The 25,270-nt window shown below is 43.3% G+C and overlaps 1 long non-coding RNA gene across 1 annotated transcript in view; it reads left to right on the plus strand.

The window, feature by feature from the left end:
- LOC311531721 overlaps window positions 1-25,270 on the plus strand; it is a 612,131-nt gene that overhangs the window by 514,523 nt on the left and 72,338 nt on the right. The window contains exon 8 of the long non-coding RNA XR_014714264.1: window positions 6,747-6,888. This is a non-coding gene — a long non-coding RNA (uncharacterized lncRNA). The remainder of the gene's footprint in view (window positions 1-6,746; window positions 6,889-25,270) is intronic.

Here is a 25,270-nt window from a genome sequence, read left to right on the forward strand (position 1 = left end):
ACAAAGACTGATGAGTGAACAATTGGAAGTTTTTTTCAGAATGATTGATCCCATCTGGTAGTGCTCCTTGAATGAAGACTGCATATCAGAATAAATCTGTTTTTAAGATCAACAGCCTCCATTTATCTTGTAAATTCCATTTTTGCGGGGCGGAGGAAAAACCAAACCAAACACCAGATCCTTATAATAAAATTCTCATCTGTCTGCTTGTCCATCAGAATGCTATTTTCCATCTGCACTGCTGTGGAAATGCCACTCCCTCCTCCAAAGCTCATATTCTGCAGGTGTCAGAAGCAACTTTGTTTTTTCACATCCTCAACGAGTAAAGCTATATCTTGTTAAATAAATACGGATGTAATACTGAATTAATAGTATAATAATAGTCTCCCCTTCATATTTTATCAGTTTATGGCGTGTTTGATCCTTACAGCCAAAGTACAGCTCTCTGCTTTGCCTGTGCGTGTACGTACGTGTACACACTCTCTCTCTCGCTGCTGCTGCTGCTGGCCCTTTTTGCTCAGAAATTAGACTATGTCACCCCCTTGTCCACCATCTCAAATCTCTTGTGCAGCTTTGCTTGGCCTTGCAGCCTGGGCTACCTCTTGGAGCTCATTAATTATGCTACTTCCCCGTCATCTCTTTCACTTTAGCAACACTGCCAGCCTCACCACCACACGTCTTTTGTTCTCCCACTCCTATCTCTGTGTCTTCTTCCATGTTTCCTGAGCAGGGGATGACCTCGCAGGCCCCTTGCAGGGTCTCTCCTCATTTTGTGAGTGGCCAGGGTGGAAAGGATCTAAAGGATGGAAAAAGATGGAAGTGGAATTGCTCTGCAGATACTAGTGGAGCCTGAACTTTGCAGTAGCTTGTGTTGTGGTTCTGCACTCTCCCATTTTGGCCAGCAGAGCTGCATAATAGCCATCCTCCCATTGCCATTTCAGATGATTTAAGTAACAGGGCTCATTTCTGCAAAAAAGCTTACTCTGAGTTCTATACAGGGAAATCTGTGAGCTCCAGAAATTGATTTTCTGAGTCATATACAGTTTTATGAAGGTTTTGTTGTGTTGTTTTTTCACAGTATGTAAGCAGGACATGGGACTTGTGGAGTCAGGCCCTTAAAAGTATAAGTTCAGTAATATGCCTCAGACTTGACAAGATGCATTAATCATTTTATGCAATGTTCACTGCACAGACATCAATCTAAAAATCAGAGTTGCATCAATCCTGTTTGGAGTTTGACATCAAATGGCTTAGATTTATAGCTCAAAAATACAATGCATAGGGCTTCCAAACACTAAGCACCCCATGCCTTTTCCCAGTCAGCCAGTGCCTCAGCCAGGAATGCAAACTGGGATTTATTTATTTTGCAACTAGATGGCCATGATTGCAGCTGGCTTCCAAATTGCCTTCCTTTCTACATTGTCCACAAGTTTCAGTGCAGCCTTTTTGGCAACGCTGAGGTATCCAGTGGCAACACCCATATATTGCAGTGGCCTTTAGTCTTGCTGATACTTTCATAGCTTATATGAGCCTGTAAAGTACAGTTCTCAAGTTTTCACATTTTACACTAATGTGCCCCCAAAACATGACTGAGTATTTATTTGTATGAGCTAAACTGTCCATACATGCATATGGCTATCTGCCCATGCAAACTTGGTAGTTGTGTTCCTGAACTAACCAATATGTGTTCAGCTGTCCTTTTGAATATGGAAAAACAGATGTGCAAAGTAGAAGCTTTGGGCCCTGTGTATCTGTAATGCTCCATGGCCATACACGTACAGACACCACATTCGTCAGCAGAATCCGGTGACCTTCAGTGCCAAACACACGGTTACACCATTTGAGATAATGGAGAGCTCCTTTAGTGGGGAAGCTGTTATAGTCGATGCCACCAGACACTAGAGGAAGCCATGATTGCCTCTACCGGTCCAGTGCATTGCATATCTGACAGGGAACTATCAGTTTAGGACAAAACAGTCAAAGCACTAGGGCATTTTTACCGAATCTAATTATGCTCATTTGAAACAAAATCAGATGGTTTTTCAGAAGACATTAATTTTTTATTTATTTCCCCCCCCCTCACTCTGTTTCCTTTTACTCCCAGTGAAAAGTCTGATTGTGGCTTAATTCCAAATGAAACAAATCAATCCCAAGTGAAATGTAGTCCAGTTGTAATGGCTCCCAACATAGCATGTATTATTTGGATTCATTTTTATAATGGCTGCAAATGACTTGCCGATCTCTTATTCAAATGACACAGGTATTTAGGTTAAAGATTATAAACCAATTCAACAATTTCACAGTCTTCAAAAAATATAGAGCGCTCTCTGTATTTTGGAAAAAAGACATGAACCTGCTGATACTTGCTGTATATTGGTTTTGAAAGTAACAAAATGCAGATTCTTGTAAAGTTATTTCACTTTAAATCTCTTGGAGAAATCCCACAAATTGCAACACCATTAACACTGTAAGTACATCTTCATATCCAAGAAATGATATTTCATGCAACAGAATCTTCATATGGAGGTTAGAGTTGTAAAAGGTGTGGTGGTCAAAACAGCACTGAAAAGAGGCAAATGGACAGATAAGGAGCATTTGGTTTGGAACATTCCAATATAGCAGAAACTGCAGGAGGTTAAAATAACTACCTCCTCCTGGTCTGTTCACAAAATGACATTATCTTGTCTGTGTTTCAACACCTAATAATATCATTATAAGGCCTGTCTCTTTCTGGCATTATAAAATGCCCTCTCTGGTCATAGAAAATATAATGAACCACAAGTGAGCGTTTCTTAGTATTGATCAAACAACAAGATATATCATTTTATAATTCCAGACTCAGAGGGGCAGAAGGGACTCCTTATAAATGCACAGAATGATGAGCCTTGGGGAAAATGAAAAACCTAGTAATGTCAGCTAACTGGAAAGAATACAGCAGCTTAGATACTAAGTTGGTGGGCTCTATAAAAACCCTAATATGGATAGATAAATCAAACTAGAGCTGGTTGAATAACTTATTCTATGAAGTTAGTGCTTGGTGAATTGTCTGGTAACTTTGGTTTAGATTTGCCTCTTTTTTTTTTTTGGCTATTCACAATAGTTTTGTGAGTGATTTATGAGACCAAATTCAGCCTCCGGTTTGTTTTGCTTATGAACTGTTGATCGCAAGTATTCTTTATTGGTTATTGGAGCAGTGTGATTGTTCTGTGGCATCGCATGTCATGGGAAAACCCATGCCACTGGTTTTATTTTTCTTACCTGGATGCCTGTAACTTCTATAGCCCGAATACATATTCTCTAGCACCTATGTTTGTCTCTGAGCATGTATATTCCGACAGGAATAAACGTAGTAGCAGCAAAACCAGATTCCTTCAAGGATTCATCCTGTCTGCATGGCAGAGCTACACCAGAGCCATGGACGCTGAAAGCCTGGGGCCCCAACTTCAATGCAGTCCTTCAGGCAGGCTGCTGAGGTGTCAAGCAAGCAAGCTGGCAGGAAATTAGGGAACTTGCTTGGGCTGCGTTGGTTCAGAAGATTAGTCAGAATCTACATATGTCTCTGAAACATCAACTAATTGGTATCTTTTCAATGGAAGAATGTTCCATTGGAAGATTTTTGATCAGATCTATAGCTGGTGGACCAACCAAAAGTATTCTGTTTATTCCAAAACTGACTGTTCTAAAGTGTATGATGTGACAACAAATACCTTGGATATGAAAATTAGTCCATGCTGTGAGATTGTGTCTTTTAGACAATGGCACACAAAATACAAACCCATACAGTGCATCTGGGCTGTAATTCAGCATTCAGCAGATGTCCAGTTGAAGCCCTCACAATAGGACTTAAGTGGTACATAAATAGTGAGAATTTCTACCTGAATGGAGATATATCTTATGCGTGGGTCCCAGCATTATGCTTGTCCCAAGGATCAGGTAGAATTGAGACCAGTTCATGTTTTGTGCTGGCAATTGACAGGAGAATGAGGAGCTGATGTTATAACTAGGAAATGAAAAGCAAATCTAGGTTAAATCTGTTTACTGCATAGACTGAGCAAACGACCACTGATGTGAGAAACTTCAGCGCTGCTAAAGAGCGTGTGTTTTTAAACCAAAAGTAGATGCGGAGATTGTGGCAGTAAAATTGGCTGCAGTCCTTTCTTCTGAGACGAAAGCAGGATGAGGCAATTTTCTTCTAGTTAGATCATTCCTCTTTTTACTGTACACGTTCATCACCACTTTAAATTATTTTTATTCGACCTGCAGACAGAGTCAAGTACATCCACATGGTTTAAATAAAATAAGCTGCTTCCAATTCTTCCTTTTTTCCTGGTTCTAGTAAAACTTTGTGATCACCTTTCCTATTTAGATTTTTAAAAAAAAAAATAGGTTAAATGCGAGCTGCAGTTTTGACTTGAGGCATGAATCTCTCTAGTGTATTTGCCCAAGTTTAAATCTAGATTGGTCTTCCACTTTTTTTTTTTAAAGTCAAGAGCTTAAACGTTAAGACATCATTGTGGATTGTAATGGAGCAATACATGACCATTAAAAAGGCACAAATTGAGTTGGTTGCTAATAAATGCAGGATGATTTCATTTATGTATATTTGTTTGCATGCAGTGGGCCAAATTGTGTCTTTGAAATTCTACTCTCAGCCACAGAAATGTATATCTATAGTGACTCCTCTGAAATCAGTGCAGTTATTTCATAGTTACAAGAGCAAATGGAGGTACTCTAGATTTACACTGATATAACTGGGCATAAAGATTGGCCCTGCGTCCTTTATTATTAATATGACAAGAAAAAAAGTAAGAGGCTGACAGAAAATCGAACAACCAGCTGATGATAACGGTATTTTTAGAAGTCCTGTTTGGTATGTTTACTTTGGGGAGCTTCTTGTTTCCTCTGTTTTTATGAGAGTTCTGCACTATCACTTTTGGTGGCATAACTTACTGGTACATCGCTCAGAGGTGTGGAAAAAAACATTTCCCAGATTCATATACACACGGAAGAGTCACCTGTCACCATGTCAAAGGGAGGCATACAGAGGTCTACATTTTCAAAAATGTCCACTAAGTCTGAGCACCTCAAAACTTGAGTGCCCAATTTGTTATACAGGGATACTGAGCACTCGTTCTAATTGAGATGCTAGTCTTCAGTCACTCTGCAAATCAAGTCTTAATTGTTTCTAGTTAAGAGTTCAAAAGTAGTGAATGCTTTATGCCTCTCTCTGTGCTTCGTATTTCCCCTCAGTTCCATGTTATTTTCAATGCACAACCATTCCCCAGCCCGAGTTCACAAGAAATCAGGACCCATTTACTTGAACCTTAGTTTATCTATTTTTCTAAACCTCTTCTGAAATTCAATTTTGTAATGAATCCGAAAACACGAGTGAGTGTTGTGCTGGACATTGTACACAGCTCTACCTAAATATTTTGGTCCCCAGGCTTGTGCTTTGACCAAAAGGCAGCAGTCTGTTAAGGAAAAGTTAGCATATGTGCATATGTGACTTCATTTTGGTTTGGGGCCCACCATTGTCTAAAAGCAAACACATCATGCACCAGGAGGAGTGTTCCTTAGATACTGCATTCCTGTGACATCCCCCTCCCCTTGTTTCCAGCCTGTCTTGACTCCCGGTTTCTGTTCTTTGTCTGTTCCTAACTCCCTGCCTCCTGGCCTTGATGCGAGCCTCCCATCCTGATAAGAAAGGCTACTGGTGCATTGCTTTAGACCATGTTGTGTAGTTGAAGTAATGGTTTAGCACGGGGGATGCACTTAGCAGGGATAGGTGGTAGATAAGGGAAGGGTTTGTCTATTGGCTAAGGTTTCCGATGCACGAGGGCAACATGCTTTGCTAAAGGGTATATAATCTCTGTATAACCTGCATTCGGGGTCTCCTCCTGATTAGCAGGGGGGCACCACGCTCGAGCGTAATAAACTTAGTATCTTTGGGAACTCTGCAGTTGTGGACTTTGTTCGCGTGGCTCAGCCTAGACTCGAACTGTGCATGACCTATCGGGTATAATTCGCAGCAGTTCCTGTGCGTGTCCTACCAGGTATAATTCGTAACAAGTCCTATGTTTCTTATGCTATTTTGTCTTTCACCCTGATCTCAGCTCTCACCTTATCTTTTACTGTGTTGGGGAGTTGGTGCAATCATCTTCCCATCCCTTCGCTTTGACACCTCATTTTCCTGTTCTGAAAATACAACATCTGGTTATGCTCCTGTTGAGCGAAACTGAAATAGTAGAGGTAATGGCATATCAATTAAAGATCACTAAAGACATCACTGTCAATTGCTACTCTCGGGAACAGAAAGTACTTTTGTAGCATAATATTACTATTACCTTGCATTTGGAAATATTGCAAATGCTTTTAACAACTTCTATGGACTCTGTCTCAGAGCTGAATGGCTCCACTTCAATTTAAATGTAAATCAAAATTGCATAATAGTTAAACCTCTAATAGATAGAGAATTCTGCACTTAGCAGAATTATTCACTTACTAAATTCTGTAGTAGTTATTCATTTTGTGCCATATCCTAAATTCCTTAATCCTGTGCAGAGAAGGCGAGACTGCTGCCTCTGCCCCTCAGGAAGCACTCCCAGGGATCTCTGCAGGTATGGAGAGAGTGGTGGTCTTGTGTATCTCCCTCATTGTCCCTCCCATAAACCAATGGGGGAAACCAGTTTAAGGGACTATAGATGGAGTCAACAGGGACTTATGCTGTTTTCTCCTTCACTGTCTAGATCCCATCTCAGGGAGGGAAGTTCTTGCAGTATTTGGCAGTAGGAGAAAGTCCTGGAAGCAAAGCTCCTGTATGAGTCGTACTGTGTAGAGGCTGAAGTGAGTTCAGCAAAGGATGGTTTGGGCAGCAGCAGCAGCATGGAGGTAAGGGACCTCGGTCCAGAATTCCTTGTTTCCAACAGATCCCACTCAGAAACACCCCGCCCCCTCCAGCCACTTCTAGAAGGAGTGGGGTTACTGGGATTATTTCACCCTCAGAGAGAAGAATGAATAGGAATTTCCCTGAGTTAACCCTTGTGGGGTGTCCATTGCATAGCAATTGTCCAGGACTTGTGAAAATCACAGCTACAGCCCTTCTAGAATTAGGGCTGATAATGTTTATACAGCAGTCTGAGGCCTCCAGATGATACACTTAGTAAAAGTACTGGTTTGTGGGCATTTCTCTGGCACTCATCACTTCAGCATCGGAGCGTCTATCATCATTATTAAAGTACAACATTCCATGTTATGCTGTTTCTGGGTTTTGCATACCACATGTCTAGGTAGACCATTAGTTATTCTTTTTTTGTGTACGTGCATGGTGGTTTTTAACAGAGTAGGGCAGAGGAATCAGGTCAGTGTTTGTATTTCCTCTCTATGGAACAACTCTAAAGCCCTCTCTCAGGTGTGGAGCTGTGTGTCCTAGACCTAAGGAACACAGATGGTTAAGCAGTTTAACAATAGTGCTATTCCCCCCTCCTGCAGATTCTGCAGAAATTAAAATGTTTTCAACCTGTGTTCAAGTTTCATGATTTAACGTCTTGATTTTTACAAAATAGCTGGCAGAGAACTGAAGGTTAAACCTGACTGTTCCCTAAGTGGTCACATTGATTGTGACTTGTTGCTGTAACTTTCTTTCAAAGGCCTTGCTCAAGTAGCTTGTGTTTTAATTTACCTAGCTAAAAACCTGTTTTACTTACCATAAGTCTTTCCCACTATTGATTTTCCTTGTTTTTTCCCAGATTAATGGGCATAGAAATCAATTTTAGCTCCCTGAAGCAGTTTTCCCCACCATACATTGAATCATACTAAATTTTCTGCTGTTTTTGACAGTCTGGCTTGTGCAGATGTTCCTTGTGTAAATACCTGTAAATAGTGAAGACACATCTTCAAACTAATGATTGCTGGAATTCTTACTCTTCATGCAGTGGGCTTGACTTAACAGGCCCCACTGGCTTTTGCTGGCAGAAAACTAGGTGCAGGGTCCTGGGTGGCAGAAAGCCCATCCAGCTGGAAAGAAGTATCAGGACGAGCTGATGGCTGGAGAGTCTGGACAGTGTAACCGTGGGTGGTAGTGACTGCTGCTGAGGTTGCAAACCAGTTTGTATTATAACCACTTTTTTAGGTGTGAAAAATTCCCATGGGGAGGAGGGCTAAAATGTGCCCAGAGACACAGATCTCAACATTGGCAAGGAATTTTCTCGACCCGCTTCAGTCAGACCTTTCCTCTCACTGTGTCCTTGCCACTATGATACATGCCTTCGTTGCCTCCAGTTTAGGCCACTGAGCTTCACTCTGTCTGAGATTAAATGTATGTGAAACATGAAAACTACAACAGCACTTAGCTGCCTTTTGCTGTCGAGCAACAATGGACAATGTGAGCATCCTGCAAGAATATGTGAACTGCACTAGCTACTTACCCATTTCTGGATTCAATTCAAAGTCATTTTCATATTATATAAGGCCCTTAAGAGATTACAGTTACCTCAGAGAAGACCTATCCATCCACAACCCAGAAAGACAGCTTTATTGCACAGGGATGCTGAAACCAGACAAGCCAAGATTCAGGCTCTGGGAGCAAGAGGAGTGTTTTCAGTAGCAGGCGCCTGACAATGGAATCAGTCTGAGCCTTGAACGTGTTCGTATCTAGAGCTGGGCAAAACTTTCAGACAAATAGTTGATTCATCCAAAAAATGCAGTTTACAGGTCAGCCAAAACTATTTGCAAATTTGGATCAAATTCGGTGAATAGTTCACCAAAAATATGGGGAGAAACATTCCCAACAAGTAAAAATGTTTAATTTTGGCTTTTGTATCCAATGTTTTGACTTTTCATTTCAAAATGACGTTTTGTTGCAAAATGTTGCTAAAAAATTTTCAGGGTAGAAAAACACCTGAAAATTTAACAAAGTTCTTTTTTAGTTTTGGCTCTTCCACAGAGTATGAATGTTAAGATCCTAAATTATTATTTGGTCCTGTCTTTAAAATTCACTATTCTATAAAGAATAAAATCCCCATTGGTAATAGCGTAAGTGGCGCTGTGTCAAATAGCATGCAGTAGCAGGGGCTCCAAAGGAAGATGAATGTAATCCTACAATAGTTAGTTACGGAATAATCCGTCCACTAGGACAGTTTCTTCCCAACCCCAACTAGATAGCATATAGTTTATATCCTTTTTTGTTCAAGAGGGAAAGACCCGTGTCTTTGTTCCTGTATGGCCAGGATTGATTCCCTACCAATAACTAAAGTTGTTTTGACTGTGTTGTTGTAACACTACATTTTACCATAAAGTCAAAGTAATTTTTCTGATATGTTACATTATAAGACTAGTATAAAATACATTATCTAGAACTGTAAGCTTTCTTTAAAAACAAACAATAAGAAAACTGCCTTCAAGTCCCTTCTGTATTATTTTCTTTAACTCTGCTTAAGACTCCTCGTCTGAAAGTAGACTTATTCTACTAAATATGAGCAGGCTAAGAACACAGATGCTGTTGCTCAACACTATGTATCTCCGTCTGGAGTCTGGTTACTGTAAGGTCATCCTGACCACAGGTGCTGTGAAATGGAATGGAGCTCTCTTTCATCTAAGGGTGGGTGTTCTCTCCCCTGTCTCCAACACACACAATGTTTTGGAACAGTCAGGTTTCCAGTTAAGTGAGTAAGTTAAGTGGCTTTCTGAATCTAAATGATTTTTTTTAAGTCTTTCATACAAATGCACCTTCTTTGCTTTTGACTTCAAAGTAAACCACCAAGGATCATGCAGCAACTTGCCCTTTGACTGACTCACAGCTCTGCCACAGCAAATGGATGGGCCAACAAGTCTGAATCATGCTATTTCTGTTGTCATAGAGGGATTGACAGTTCAGCTCAACAGAGAAAAGGGGCTGTTTCTTGCACAAGATAATAGGTAATGGTGGTTGGTTTTGGTTACACAGACCAATAGACAATGACACTATCACAAAACCCTTTTCTCTTCTCCTGGAACAAGATTTATTTTCCTTTTTCAAAGGATATACAAAGAGCTCTGGAAATAAATGAACTGCCCTGAATGCAGTGCAGTTCAGTTTCCCTTCCTGTAGGGACTTAAATAAAACACAGCTCTAAGAGAATACAAAATAAATTCCCACACAAAAATCTCTACCAGACTGGAGTTAAATCTGCAGGCACCTAGCAGTGGCTTCAGTGCATACCACCTTTCAAGAATGTTACAGCTCAAATAAATACAACCTCAGAAGTGAGAGACATAGCGAGTATAAAGTAAGTATCATTACGATCCCCATTTTACAGAGTGGGAACAGAGATTAGGAGTAACATTTTCAAAGGAGCTTAAGTCCCTTTTTCAAATGTGATTTAGACCTTGAGCCAGATTTTTAAAGATCTTTAGAAATCTAAAGATTAATATTGGCAGTGGGATTTTCAAAAGCACCTACGCAGGTTAGGCACCTAACTCCTATTGATTTCAAGTCTGAGTGTAAACTACAGAAGTGATCACGGTATTCATTTAATGGTCTCTAATCCATCACAGGAATCTGAGATGGTTATCAGGTTCTGTATATCATCCTGCAAATGGTGAATTTCTCCCTGCTTTGTTTGACAGCAGTTTGAGATGAAAGTGCAGGGAGGACCGTTTAGGCACAGAAAGGAATGCCTTGCCTTGTATGCTCCACATCTCCAATGGTTTTGGGACCATTCAATGCCACCATGGCTCACTATGTGTGATGTTTTTCTAAGAGTATGTCTACACTATAGCCAGAGGTGTAATTTCCATCCCAGGTAGGTGTACCCGTCCTCACTCTCATCGAGCTAGCACGCCCAAAATATCAGTGTAACTTCAGCAGAACAAGCAGCAGGAGGGGAAGCCACCCCAAGTCTGATCCTGTCTGAAACCCTATGTATGTACTCAGGTGGCTAGTCCATCCCACGGCTTGTACCATCCTGGTTATGCGTCTGTTTTTAGTGCTCAATCAGAGCTAGCATGGGTATTTCTACCTGAGCTGGAAATTACACCTCTAGTTCCAGAGTAGACATATCCTGAGGTAGACACATCCTTAGCTACCTTTCTAAATTACAGCAGAACACTGTGCAATAGATAGGGCTGTTATCCACAATCATCTCGATTACTCATGCTCACCTGGAAGACGACTTGTTGCACATGCTAACATTTTGGCCTGCAAGTTCTGTCTGCTCTTTCACTTGGGTGGTAATAAATCAATTGTTCTATTATTGTTTTGCTGACTGGAGAGTTCTGCATTTGTTCAGGAGCTTTTTAGGGGTAGGAAGAAGCATCAGTGACTGAGAGGAGGGGTTAATATGACTTTTAAGTCCCCTTTGTGCTCCCCCATGTTCTGAAGCTGTGGAGGGACTTGCCAGGCCCCCACTCTAACTTAGAGAAACCGCAGGGCTGCTTTAACTTCTACTTTGCATGCTATGGCTCCCTTTGGAGCCTGGAAGAAAATAGCCATATTGGAGTGCATTCCAGCCATGTCTCTGATGCATCCTGTGGTGGAGGCTGGGAACAGAGCCCTTAGACCAGCTGTTCATAAGCTGGGGAGGCCATCTCAACGTGTGGTATTCTCGGGGCCATATCTGCCTAATTTAAAGCCCCTTTATTTGGACAGAGTGATGTAAAAGGGATTTAATTGTAACTGAGAATCAGGCCTTTTCGTGAAGTAGGAATTCACACCGTTCACATAAACATACAAAACATTCTCAGGATATTTTACTGGGGATTTTAATTCAGGTTCCCCTGATCAAGCTATATAAATACAATCCTTTCTTTACAGTCTGTCACCACTCTTGCTTCTTATCTAAGAAAATTATATGAACTGTCAACAATTCTGTTTCCCTTTAATAAAAAAAGTAAGTATACAAAAATCTGTTGTTTAGGTTCTATAACAGTATAAGAAACTTCACTAAAAGCGACTCTAATTCCTTGGAGTGTTCTCAGAGTAAAGAACTGCATTAATATAAATTATTAACCCAGCCACATTATCGTTTCTAGGTCTCCAATATGTTACACGAGTGCTACAGTTTTCCTTCAAAATAGTTCAGTGCTGCCTATGTTTCAAATGAGAGATTTGCAAATGCACCCAGGCAAGGAAAGGCAATATATTAGCTGCCATTTCTGATCAAAGAGCAATTTTTGCAAGTATTTGGTGCCTTCATTTATTTCTAAAATTTCTTTGTTGCCTACAAGGTTCCCCAAGATTAAAACTGCCTTTGTTTGAATACATTCTTGTCCCTGTTTCTGCTGCTGAGCTCTTTGTGCATGTCTTGGCAATCAGGCATGTGCTGTATTATGTATGTTGGAACTGGACGAGGGTGGAGTGGGAGTACTGTGTTGGGGTTAAGCTACTGGACGCGGGCTTGGGCTACCTGGGTTTAATTCCCAGCTCTGTGACACACTAAACCTAAGATCTTGGGTAAATTGTTTAATTGACGCCATATCTCCGTTCCCCATCTGTAAAATGGGTGTAGTACTTCCCTGCTTCAGAGGGTTGTTGTGAAGATAAACTCGATTTAATGATTGTGAGGTGCTCAGGTACTATGGTGATGAGGGCCACAAAAGTACCCCATAGGCAGTTTTCCATTCATTCCTGAAGATTTAAGCAATATGTACTGTTACTGCCTAGTAGTCTATAGTGCATAGAGATGGTTTGCCACCCTGCCCAAATATTTCCCTTTCACTTGCTGCAGAAGTGAATCCAAAACCATTCTCTATCCATACTGTGATTGACATCTACCCAGGTTCTCTATATTCTGGACCAAGTGAAAGGGTGGTATTTTGTAAGGAAGTTGAAAAGGATCACTGCTAAAGAGTGGTGAACTGGTTTGGGAAATGGAAGCATCATATCTAGAAATGAACCCTAACTGCACCTTTGTAATTACTCGGAAATTATTAGTAATATTTTAATTCATTTATATTATAATAGCACCTACACTCACTGAATAAGAATCTGGGCCTTTTGGTGCTATTCCTGTATCTGGGTCCTATTGTTCACACACAAAATAAAGATCATTACGTGTGACTAGAGACGGATAAAACAAATTGGGGTGTGTAAGGTGAAGAATCAAACAATAATGATTAGCACAGCTAAATGTGACTGGTTAATTCAATTTCTATTCCCCCCCCCACACACACACACATACACCTCTGAATTTTGTCAAAGAAGAAATGTAGCTGGTGGATGAGACTTCCCACTGTGGGAATGGTGGGGGTGGGGAGGAGAGGTTCTAGTATGATGTGCTTTTTACAAGACAGGAGCCATTGTGAAGATGGAAGAGAGATTTTGTTAAAGCAATTGAGTCCTTCAGGTTTTCACAGATACCAGCCACCCACACTTCTTTCAGGCAGTTAAAGCACTTGGCTTTGTGCCTCATAGTTATCGTGCACCGAGCAGGTATCCAGAATGGCCAATTCATGTGTTTATTACTTGGATAATGTAACCAAGGTCTATTCCTTCCTGTTCATCCTGGAAATAAAATAGACTGACACTGTTTGACGTGATCTGATTAAGGAAACACAAATAGCTGAAAGAGAAGATCTTGTTACTACCACAATATGAGGCAGAGAGGGATAACATCCCTTCAATAGTAACACTTGATACTGAGCCAATAATTTATACTTGTCTGTTCTGCAAGATATGGGGGAGGGGGAAATCTGCCTCTTATTTATGTGAATTACCTAGTGGATGGATGTCATTGAGGGCCTTACACTGCTTCTGTTGAAGTCAGTGGCAAATTAATAAATTTAAAGTGCTTTGAGATCCTCCTCTGGAAGGAGATCTAGAAGGGTAGAATAGCATTATGTGGTTTCAGTGGTCTCTGTGGGAGTGATTATTACTGGTATTATGGTAGTGTCTAGAATCACCAACTAAAATTGGTTGGTTGTGCTGTAAAAGAAAATGTGTTATGCTGTAAACACATTGTGCTGTAAAAGAAAATGCATAGGGAACACTGGTTCAAAGTGCTTACAAATTCAATATAGACAATCCAGACAAATAAGGTGGTAGGAGAAACAGAGGCAGAATGAGGTGAAGTGACTTGCCCCAGATCATACAGCAGTTCAGTGGCAGAGCTGACCTAGAAGTCAGATGTCCTGATTCCCAGTCCAGTGCCCTATACCTCAGTAAATATTCTGCTGTGTCTGCATGATTACACAGACTGCGTTTTCTCTGAATTGTTTTGGCCTAGTAGGAGTCTGAGGAGAATATGGAGCCAGTATTGACTTCCTTAATGCTGACTTTAATGCTGCCTTTTACCCAAATCATTCAGGCCCCCAAATGGAAGCATTTCATTTTGAATGGTTCCCAGGACAGATCTATCTGTGTAAAGTAACTGATTTAAGGCTGATGGGCTGCTGTGTAATTCCCTTTTGAGATGAGAAGACCTTGTCCTGAAGGAGAATTCTTCATGATAAAATGTGGTCTGAAAAGAAGTGGCACTATGGAGAATAAATACCTGAGCACAACAGAAGATTCTTCTTTCACCTCTGAACTTCCAGATTGCTCAGTAATGTCGCTAATGCATTCATTAGAGACTGGAAAGGAACAGCATGGCACAGTGCTAGAACAGGATATGCATCAAGAGAGGTGAAATGTTTTTAAAGCACAATATTGAGCTAGGTTTCAGAGTAACAGCCATGTTAGTCTGTATTCGCAAAAAGAAAAGGAGTACTTGTGGCACCTTAGAGACTAACCAATTTATTTGTGAGCTGTAGCTCACGAAAGCTTATGCTCAAATAAATTGGTTAGTCTCTAAGGTGCCACAAGTATTCCTTTAATATTGAGCTAGAAAGAGAGATTCTTTCATATCCTGTATAGCAATATTCTAAAGATTTAACGTCCTGTGCTTGCTTTCTATTGATGCTTTCCCTCCTCCCCCTAACATTTCCATTTGGAAACTGCTTCTCTCTGTAAGAGCTCTTGCATGTTTTTTTTTTCTTAAGTAAAAAGCAACAGACTTTTAATGGATGTCTTATGTAAGCCCGAATGGCTCGTTCTGCAGTCCATAATAGCAATGAGTGAAATATAAGCATAGTGCTAAGGTGAATGATGCAAGAAAATTGACTAAGTTTATTTATTTGAATTTAGCAGTAATTTTTGGTTCAACAGTATCCTTGACCCTTTTGTGTTTGCTTTGTATGAGCACTCAAGTATTTGACCTAAATAGCACAAATGCTCAAGAAAAGTTGTTATTTAGCTCTAAGAGCAAATTTTGAAATAGGCTTTGCTATTTAGTCATATAAATCATCCAATCAGGGAATAGAAGCAATATCATGTGAGTTATGTACCATAAGAAACTGACACAGCTTGTATTCATTTGTAGTATTCACTGTGTGTGCTGTCATTACATATGTAGAAGTGTCATTACATATGTTTAGAAGTGTGTGCAACAAGAGTGATGTAGTGGTGGGAGTCTGCTATAGAGCACCAGACCAGGGGGATGAGGTAGATGAGGCTTTCTTCCGGCAGCTCACGGAAGCTACTAGATCGCATGCCCTGATTCTCATGGGTGACTTTAATTTTCCTGATATCTGCTGGGAGAGCAATACAGCGGTGCATCGACAATCCAGGAAGTTTTTGGAAAGCGTAGGGGACAATTTCCTGGCGCAAGTGCTAGAGGAGCCAACTAGGGGGGGCGCTTTTCTTGACCTGCTGCTCACAAACCGGGTAGAATTAGTGGGGGAAGCAAAAGTGGATGGGAATCTGGGAGGCAGTGACCATGAGTTGGTTGAGTTCAGGATCCTGACGCAGGGAAGAAAGGTAAGCAGCAGGATACGGACCCTGGACTTCAGGAAAGCAGACTTCGACTCCCTCAGGGAACGGATGGCCAGGATCCCCTGGGGGACAAACTTGAAGGGGAAAGGAGTCCAGGAGAGCTGGCTGTATTTCAAGGAATCCCTGTTGAGGTTACAGGGACAAACCATCCCAATGAGTCGAAAGAATAGTAAATATGGCAGGCGACCAGCTTGGCTTAATGGTGAAATCCTAGCGGATCTTAAACATAAAAAAGAAGCTTACAAGAAGTGGAAGGTTGGACATATGACCAGGGAAGAGTATAAAAATATTGCTCGGGCATGTAGGAATGATATCAGGAGGGCCAAATCGCACCTGGAGCTGCAGCTAGCCAGAGATGTCAAGAGTAACAAGAAGGGTTTCTTCAGGTATGTTGGCAACAAGAAGAAAGCCAAGGAATGTGTGGGCCCCTTACTGAATGAGGGAGGCAACCTAGTGACAGAGGATGTGGAAAAAGCTAATGTACTCAATGCTTTTTTTGCCTCTGTTTTCACTAACAAGGTCAGCTCCCAGACTGCTGCGCTGGGCATCACAAAATGGGGAAGAGATGGCCAGCCCTCTGTGGAGATAGAGGTGGTTAGGGACTATTTAGAAAAGCTGGACGTGCACAAGTCCATGGGGCCGGACGAGTTGCATCCGAGAGTGCTGAAGGAATTGGCGGCTGTGATTGCAGAGCCATTGGCCATTATCTTTGAAAACTCGTGGCGAACCGGGGAAGTCCCGGATGACTGGAAAAAGGCTAATGTAGTGCCAATCTTTAAAAAAGGGAAGAAGGAGGATCCTGGGAACTACAGGCCAGTCAGCCTCACCTCAGTCCCTGGAAAAATCATGGAGCAGGTCCTCAAAGAATCAATCCTGAAGCACTTGCATGAGAGGAAAGTGATCAGGAACAGCCAGCATGGATTCACCAAGGGAAGGTCATGCCTGACTAATCTAATCACCTTTTATGATGAGATTACTGGTTCTGTGGATGAAGGGAAAGCAGTGGATGTATTGTTTCTTGACTTTAGCAAAGCTTTTGACACGGTCTCCCACAGTATTCTTGTCAGCAAGTTAAGGAAGTATGGGCTGGATGAATGCACTATAAGGTGGGTAGAAAGCTGGCTAGATTGTCGGGCTCAACGGGTAGTGATCAATGGCTCCATGTCTAGTTGGCAGCCGGTATCAAGTGGAGTACCCCAAGGGTCGGTCCTGGGGCCGGTTTTGTTCAATATCTTCATAAATGATCTGGAGGATGGTGTGGATTGCACTCTCAGCAAATTTGGGGATGATACTAAACTGGGAGGAGTGGTAGATACGCTGGAGGGCAGGGATAGGATACAGAAGGACCTAGACAAATTGGAGGATTGGGCCAAAAGAAATCTGATGAGGTTCAATAAGGATAAGTGCAGGGTCCTGCACTTAGGACAGAAGAACCCAATGCACAGCTACAGACTAGGGACCGAATGGCTAGGCAGCAGTTCTGCGGAAAAGGACCTAGGGGTGACAGTGGACGAGAAGCTGGATATGAGTCAGCAGTGTGCCCTTGTTGCCAAGAAGGCCAATGGCATTTTGGGATGTATAAGTAGGGGCATAGCGAGCAGATCGAGGGACGTGATCGTTCCCCTCTATTCGACATTAGTGAGGCCTCATCTGGAGTACTGTGTCCAGTTTTGGGCCCCACACTTCAAGAAGGATGTGGATAAATTGGAGAGAGTCCAGCGAAGGGCAACAAAAATGATTAGGGGACTGGAACACATGACTTATGAGGAGAGGCTGAGGGAGCTGGGATTGTTTAGCCTGCAGAAGAGAAGAATGAGGGGGGATTTGATAGCTGCTTTCAACTACCTGAAAGGGGGTTCTAAAGAGGATGGCTCTAGACTGTTCTCAATGGTAGCAGATGACAGAACGAGGAGTAATGGTCTCAAGTTGCAGTGGGGGAGGTTTAGATTGGATATTAGGAAAAACTTTTTCACTAAGAGGGTGGTGAAACACTGGAATGCGTTACCTAGGGAGGTGGTAGAATCTCCTTCCTTAGAGGTTTTTAAGGTCAGGCTTGACAAAGCCCTGGCTGGGATGATTTAACTGGGAATTGGTCCTGCTTCGAGCAGGGGGTTGGACTAGATGACCTTCTGGGGTCCCTTCCAACCCTGATATTCTATGATTCTATGTCATCAAAATCAAGGAATAGAAAATACCCCATGACTTATATAACTCATATACTGCAAATTGTGAATATTTGCAACAATCTGCAGAAAAAGAATTATTAATGAAAGTCATCAGTGAAAATTTCAGTCTGTTTTTAGGTGTTTATATGGCATCATCCTAGTAATAGAATGGCATGCTCTGTCAACAATTAGGGCATGATCCAAAGCCTATTGAAAGTCAATGTGAGTCTTTCCATCTACTTCAGTAGGCTTTGGATCGTGGTGTTAATGGAACAGAAAAACGGGGGAGTCCATATTCATTGAATATGTTGTTTGTAGCAAATTATTATTACTTAAACAATTCAGGGTTCAGGAACCCAAGTCTGCAAAATGGATGTTTGGGAAAAGCAAGGAACACAGGAAATGGCCCTCAGGTTTGTTTAAGCACCCAAAGATGAGATATGCATTCAAAGAGTCTGGACCTCTTGAATGTGCAAAACTGGACCACAGATGCTGTCAAGGTTCCTTCCCCACTCTGAACTCTTGGGTACAGATGTGGGGACCTGCATGAAAGACCCCCTAAGCTTGTTCTTACCAGCTTAGGTTAAAAGCTTCCCCAAGGTACAAACTTTGCCTTGTCCTTGAACAGTATGCTGTTACCACCAAGCGTTTTAACCAAAGAACAGGGAAAGAAACCACTTGGAGACGTCTTCCCCTGAAATATCCCCCTCAAGCACTACACCCCCATTCCTGGGGAAGGCTTGATAATAATCCTCACCAATTGGTAAAGGTGAACACAGACCCCCAACCCTTGGATCTTAAGAACAATGAAAAATCAATCAGGTTCTTAGAAGAAGAATTTTAATTAAAGAAAAGGTAAAAGAATCACCTCTGTAAAATCAGGATGGTAAATACCTTACAGAGTAATCATATTCAAAACAGAGAATCCCCCTAGGCAAAACCTTAAGTTACAAAAAGACTCAAAAACAGGAATATACATTCCCTCCAGCACAGCTTATTTTACCAGCCATGAAACAAAAGAAAATCTAACACATTTTCTAGCTAGATTACTTACTTACTAATTTAACAGGAGTTGGAAGGCTTGCATTTCTGATCTGTTCCCAGCAAAAGCATCACACAAACAGACAGAACCCTTTGTTCCCCCCCCACCTCCAGATTTGAAAGTACCTTATCCCCTCATTAGTCATTTTGGGTCAGGTGCCAGTGAGGTTACCTTAGCTTCTTAATCCTTTACAGATGAAAGGGTTTTGCCTCTGGCCAGGAGGGATTTTATAGCACTGTATACAGAAAGGTAGTTACCCTTCCCTTTATATTTATGACAGATGCTATGAGATTTCAAGTGCTTCATGCTGCCAGTCAAGCTATGGGAATTGTCTTTCTCATCGCATTTTCACTGTGGCTGCTCAGAAATTCTCTGGTGGAATGTTGTTCAGTCATAATTGAAACATTTTATGGAGATGGCTCAATTTCCAGGAAGTTCTGAGAGAACACAGGCAGGTTTCAAAACTTGCCTGGTTTCCTGCCAGGCAACCTGTCCAGTTCTTCAACCACCTGCCTGACAGGCTGAGGGGGAGTGAGAGTTCCAGATTTCCAGCTCCCTGTCAACCCACTAGATGGAAGGCCTACAAGCCACAGCTGCCAAAGTCTGAGAATCCCAGCTCAGCCAGTACTCTCAGGGCTTCCAAGTTTACAGTTCATTAGGCAGGAGGACAAGGAGCCCAAAAGCCCTGGGAGCTCCAGCTCCCAGGCTTGTAGCTTCTTAGCAGCTTCTAGGGTCTGCAGGTCTGCGGAAGCCCTCATTGCAGACTTCCCCAGAGACAGGGCTCTATTTGCTTCCATGAAGAATTTCACAGATTTTGGTTCCAAATCTTAATGAAGCCAAATTTCAAAACCAGTGAAATCCTCTATGAAACAGAATTCCCTTTCTCCGCACAGCTCCAATCTTGTATCTTCTCCTGTTTTCTCCAGCAACCTGGAAGTGCATTATTCTGAATTTTCACAATCCCCTTCAAATACATTAACATCAGAGTTTATTCAAGTTTGGGCTGTTCTTATTTAATCTGTCCCTGTTTCTATCTTTAAGTCCTCGGACACTCTTCAAGGGAACCCTGGACCTCACTATGGGAGTCATGCTGCCTGGAGCGGTTCATGACCATAAGTGCCAACCTCAGGACAGACTGTCAGGAAGTAGGGCACAGATCCCAAGCTGGTTGGGTGTTGATCATTAGATTTCACCACCCCAGTAACAAGTGTGAACTTGGAAAGCGCTATAATGTCTTACCATGTAACTGCATGCAGCTGTATTGGTAGGGCTGTGCCACTGTAAGTTTGCTAGTCTAGGCATGGCCTAAGATTTTGAGTTCCCTGGATCTGGGCTGACCTTGCCACTCTTATAGACCTTTAGTACCCAATTGTGCTCACAAACTGGAATGTCCAAGGCTACTGTAGATCTTGCTCCCCAGGCAAGCTGGACTTAGTGATAGTTGGTTGCTATACAGCAATGGTTCTCAGCCTATTTATCATTGTAGGCCATAGGCTGAGAATCCCAGTGCCCCCCACCCAGAGACCCCTCCATAGAGCAGGGCCAGGCAGCCAGGACCTGGAACACACCATGCACAGGGCCAGGCAGCGGGGACCCAGATTTTTTTTTCTTTTTTTTTAAAGCACACACTTGGGCTACGAGTTGAGAACCATTGCGCTACACCAAAGATCACAAAATATTCAGATTGCTTCCAGACCCAAGAGACCAGTCACTTACCCCAGGTTAATTTATACCTTATATCTCACACCAAAAACCATGCCTATATTCAATACTATTGTAAACTACCCAAGGATTTATTAACGAAGAAAAGAAATGAATTATTACTAGGTTAAAGCAAGCAAACACATATACACAGATGAGTTGCAGTTGATGGTTTTAAAAGGTGACAGTTATCTGTCAGCTCTGAATGTCTTTTAGGGTTAATCCAGGTTGACCCTGGGGAATCTCTGCTTCTGTTTTATAGCTCCAGCCCTGTGAGAGTCCAAACAGAAAAAGCGATTAAACATTTTCTTGAGGTATGAGGGAGCAATTAACAAAGTTTTTGTATTATGATGTTCCACAATGGCCCATTTAGTTTTGATAGTGCTTCTTGATGGACCGGAGAGGATCCCTCATGATGGGGTTTACAGTTTCAGAGTAAACTTATTTTTTACAGTTATAAAGCAAAAACCTAAATACTACCTTATAATACAGAGGTGGGCAAACTATGGCCTGCGGACCACATCTGGCCTACGGGACTGTCCTGCCCGTCCCTTGAGCTCCTGGCTGGGGAGCCCCTTCCCTGCTGCCAGGCAGGCAGCTCTCTGGCCCGCTGCTCCTGTTGGGCAGCACGGTGGTGTGGCTGGCTCCGGCATGGTAAGGGGGCGGGGAGCGGGAGGGTTGAATAAGTGGTAGGAGGTCCCCAGGGGCAGTCAGGGAACAGGGGGCAGTTGGATGGGGCAGGGGGAGTTGGATAGGGGGCAGGGTCCCGGGGTGTGGATAGGGGTCATGGCAGTTAGGGGACAGAGAACGGGGGGGGGGGGGGTTGATAGGAGGTGAGGGGTCCTGGGAGGGGGCAGTCAGAGGTCAAGGAGCAGGGGGGTTGGATGGGTCGGGGATTCTGAGGGGGGTGGGAAGTGGGAGGGGTGGATAGGGGGCTGGGGGCCAGGCTGTTTGGGGAAGCACAGCCTTCCCTACCGGCCTTCCATACAGGTGTGCAACCCCGATGTGGTCCTCGGGCCAAAAAGTTTGCCCATGCCTGTTATAATATCTTTATCATATGCTATAAGTGAAATTAATGCATGCAGCAATTTACAATCTTTTCATAATGTCTAAACACTAGATAACTAAACAGATAGGTATAGAAGTTGTAACAATCTTAACAATACAAACACACAGGTGACACTGACTGATTTCCAACAATGAATTTGTGAGTGCTCAGCTGAGGCCTAAAGAGAACATATTAGGCCACGTCTACCCCTTACATTGGCAAAACTTATGTCGTTCAGGGGTGTGAAAATAACACTCCCGAAGTGGCATCAATTTCTCTGACATCATTGGTATTGTGCACAGCGCTATGGCGGTGGGAGAGCTTCTGCCGCCGACATAGCCACTCGTGGAGGTGGTTGTATTATGCTGACAGGAGAGCTCTCTCCCATCGGCATAGAGTGGTAACAGGAGCGATCTTACAGCAGCGCAGCTGCGTGGATACAGCTGTGCCACCGTAATCTTGCTAGTGTAGACATGGCCTAAGATTTTGAGTTTCCTGGATCTGGGCCGAGCTTGCCCCTGGATCTGAGCTTCCCACTCTTCTAGATCTTTAGTACCTGATTGTGCTCTCAAATCGGTGTAAACCAAGGATGACCCTTTTGAAATCAGAAGGGTTACACTGGCTAAGTGAGAACAGAATCAGGGCTTTACCTTTTGAAAAGGAGATTAACAATGTGGTAACTTCTGCTACTCGACGCTAGCATTTTGATTGCTCAACAATGTTGTTGGTTCAACGTTATTCACTTTCAATAATGATCTTCACTGGTCACACCAGGCACATGCTACTGCTGCAGTTATGAGCAGGAAAAAAAACAAGGCTCCATCTTTTAAAGTTCTGTTTCCTGGAAACAAATAGAGCAAGAGGGAATTTGTGTTAACTGGCATTTGACAACAGCCCAATTATTCTTTGCCCGCATACTGAATATTCCTTTCTGAATGGTTAACTGACCAGTACAGCAAATCCTATGCTTTCTATTTAGACAGCAAATATTCAATCTGAGGTTTTGGGCCAGACAGCAAGTTTGGGTGGTACCGTAAAATATCCAGGTTTTTCAGCTTACATAAGCAGTGAGATAGTTTAGTACCGGTATCATTTGCATGTCTGTTTTTATGATGTGCAACAAGATGGATTTTCAGACAAACCACCAGCTTTTCACCTCTGGGATAATGGCCTGTTTCCTTCCAGCCTGTGTACCCACTAGATGTGAAATTAGCTTTATAACCTCTCTGCCAGACTCTTGTGAATAACATTTGGCATTTCAAAAGCATTGCTGTCATTCAGCACAATTTGGTCCAGCTGGCACTTTTGCTGAAGCATTGAGCTAGTACAAAAATGGTTATCCTATTGCCCAGGAAGGGAGGATTGTTACTAAGACAGCACTGGTATAATTAGCAAGTGAAGCGTGGGTCAGTCTCAGGGATGGTAGAGCTGCCTGCTCTCCCTGAAGCATGGACACATTAAGTGTCCTAGGTCCTCTGCTTCATTTCTGGCAACAGCTAAACCAGCCGTAAATGGGCAGCCTCAGTGCCCCACATTGCACCAAACCACAGGCATGGGGAGAAAAACACCACTAGATGCTCAGCCAGGGGTACGAAAAGGGATCAGTTACCTCTGAAGGTTGTTAACCTGCTGTATCTGGACCATGCCAATAGCGCTTCTCTGTAGGGTCAGGGATCTGTGTATTGGGAAGGATGGAGCTGAGGCAGAGGTGACATGTGGCGGGGGGCATGCAGGGTCTAGGGTGACCACCTTGCCAAAAGGCAAAAGTGGGACACGTGCAGGAGCCCCTCTCCCACTTCTCCTCTTCCCCTGATGCTCCGCCTCTGAGGCCCCGCCCCATGGCCAGGCTGGAAGCCAGAGCAGGGCCACGGTAAGAGCTGCCCAGGGACCCCAGGTTTCTGTGGGGAGACCCAAACCCTCTACCTGCCATGGGCAGAAGGCATAGGGGACCAAGAGTAGCCCCCAGCCCATGTCCTCACCCCCACAGGGCACACCACTCTGGTCAGGGGGCAGGGTCTTGCGGAAAAGAGGACAAGCCAGGGGACAGGGCCTCATGGCAAGGGGGGTGTCAAGGTTCCTCCCCCACTCTGAACTCTAGGGTACAGATGTGGGGACCTGCATGAAAACCTCCTAAGCTTACTTTTACCAGCTTAGGTTAAAACTTCCCCAAGGTACAAATTAATTTTATCCTTTGTCCTTGGAATATCCACTGCCACCACCAAACTCTAACTGGGTTTATTGGGAAACGTAGTTTGGACACGTCTTTCCCCCCAAAATCCTCCCAACCCCTGCACCCCACTTCCTGCACAAGGTTTGGTAAAAATCCTCACCAATTTGCATAGGTGACCACCCTATTGTTCTCAGACCCAAACCCTTGGATCTGAGAACAATGAAAAAGCATTCAGTTTTCTTACAAGAAGACTTTTAATAGAAATAGAAGTAAATAGAAGTAAAGGAATCAACCCTGTAAAATCAGGATGGTAGATACCTTACAGGGTAATTAGATTCAAAACATAGAGAATCCCTCTAGGCAAAACCTTAAGTTACAAAAAAGACACACAGACAGAAATAGTTATTCTATTCAGCACAATTCTTTTCTCATCCATTTAAAGAAATCATAATCTAACACAGACCTAGCTAGATTACTTACTAAAAGTTCTAAGACTCCATTCCTGGTCTATCCCCAGCAAAAGCAGCATACTGACAGACACAGACCCTTTGTTTCTCTCCCTCCTCCCAGCTTTTGAAAGTATCTTGTCTCCTCATTGGTCATTTTGGTCAGGTGCCAGCGAGGTTACCTTTAGCTTCTTAACCCTTTACAGGTGAGAGGATTTTTCCTCTGGCCAGGAGGGATTTTAAAGTGGTTTACCCTTCCCTTTATATTTATGACAGGGGGTGAAGGCCCACCTCAGCCTTCTGTGTCCCCCCCGCACCACCACCACCACCACTGGGAAGAGGCTGGTGCCACCCCTGAACCTTGGGCAGGCCTGAAACAACACTGCAGGAAATCTGGGACAAATGCTCTCCTGGAGCCATTTAGCACGGGACTGGTACTTGAACTCTGCATTTCGGGGCTGTCCCACCCAATCCGGGACAGGTGGTTGCCTTAGCGGGGGTCACATGCCCCCCCCCCCCCAGATTTCTCAGGCCACCTCTAGCCGGGATGCCTAGCAGCGAGGAGGCAGAGGCTCCCCCTGGCGGTGCTGGCATTTACTATGCAGCGTGGGGAGGGAGGATTCTGAGATCGCAGCAGGGAGGCTGGCTGCGGGCTGAGTTCCCCTCCCTGCTACACGGGGCTGCTTCTCCTTCCCTGCCGCTGAAGTCCAAGCGCTTCCCACTGCCTGCTTTGCAGACTGCCCACTGAGGTGAGTCGGGGGGGGGGGGGGAATCTTTGAGATTGGGAAAAGGTCGGGAGCTGCAAGGCGGTGCTCAGCTCCCGGCAGCTCAGGTGGAGTCCCATCCAGCACAAGAGCCCCGGGGGTAAGTGAGGGGAGCAGGCTGGGGACAGAGAGGGAAGGGGGGGGGACAGA

Source organism: Lepidochelys olivacea (assembly GCF_965140295.1).
Source record: "Lepidochelys olivacea isolate rLepOli2 genome assembly, chromosome: 15".
Classification (NCBI taxonomy): Eukaryota; Metazoa; Chordata; order Testudines; family Cheloniidae; genus Lepidochelys; species Lepidochelys olivacea.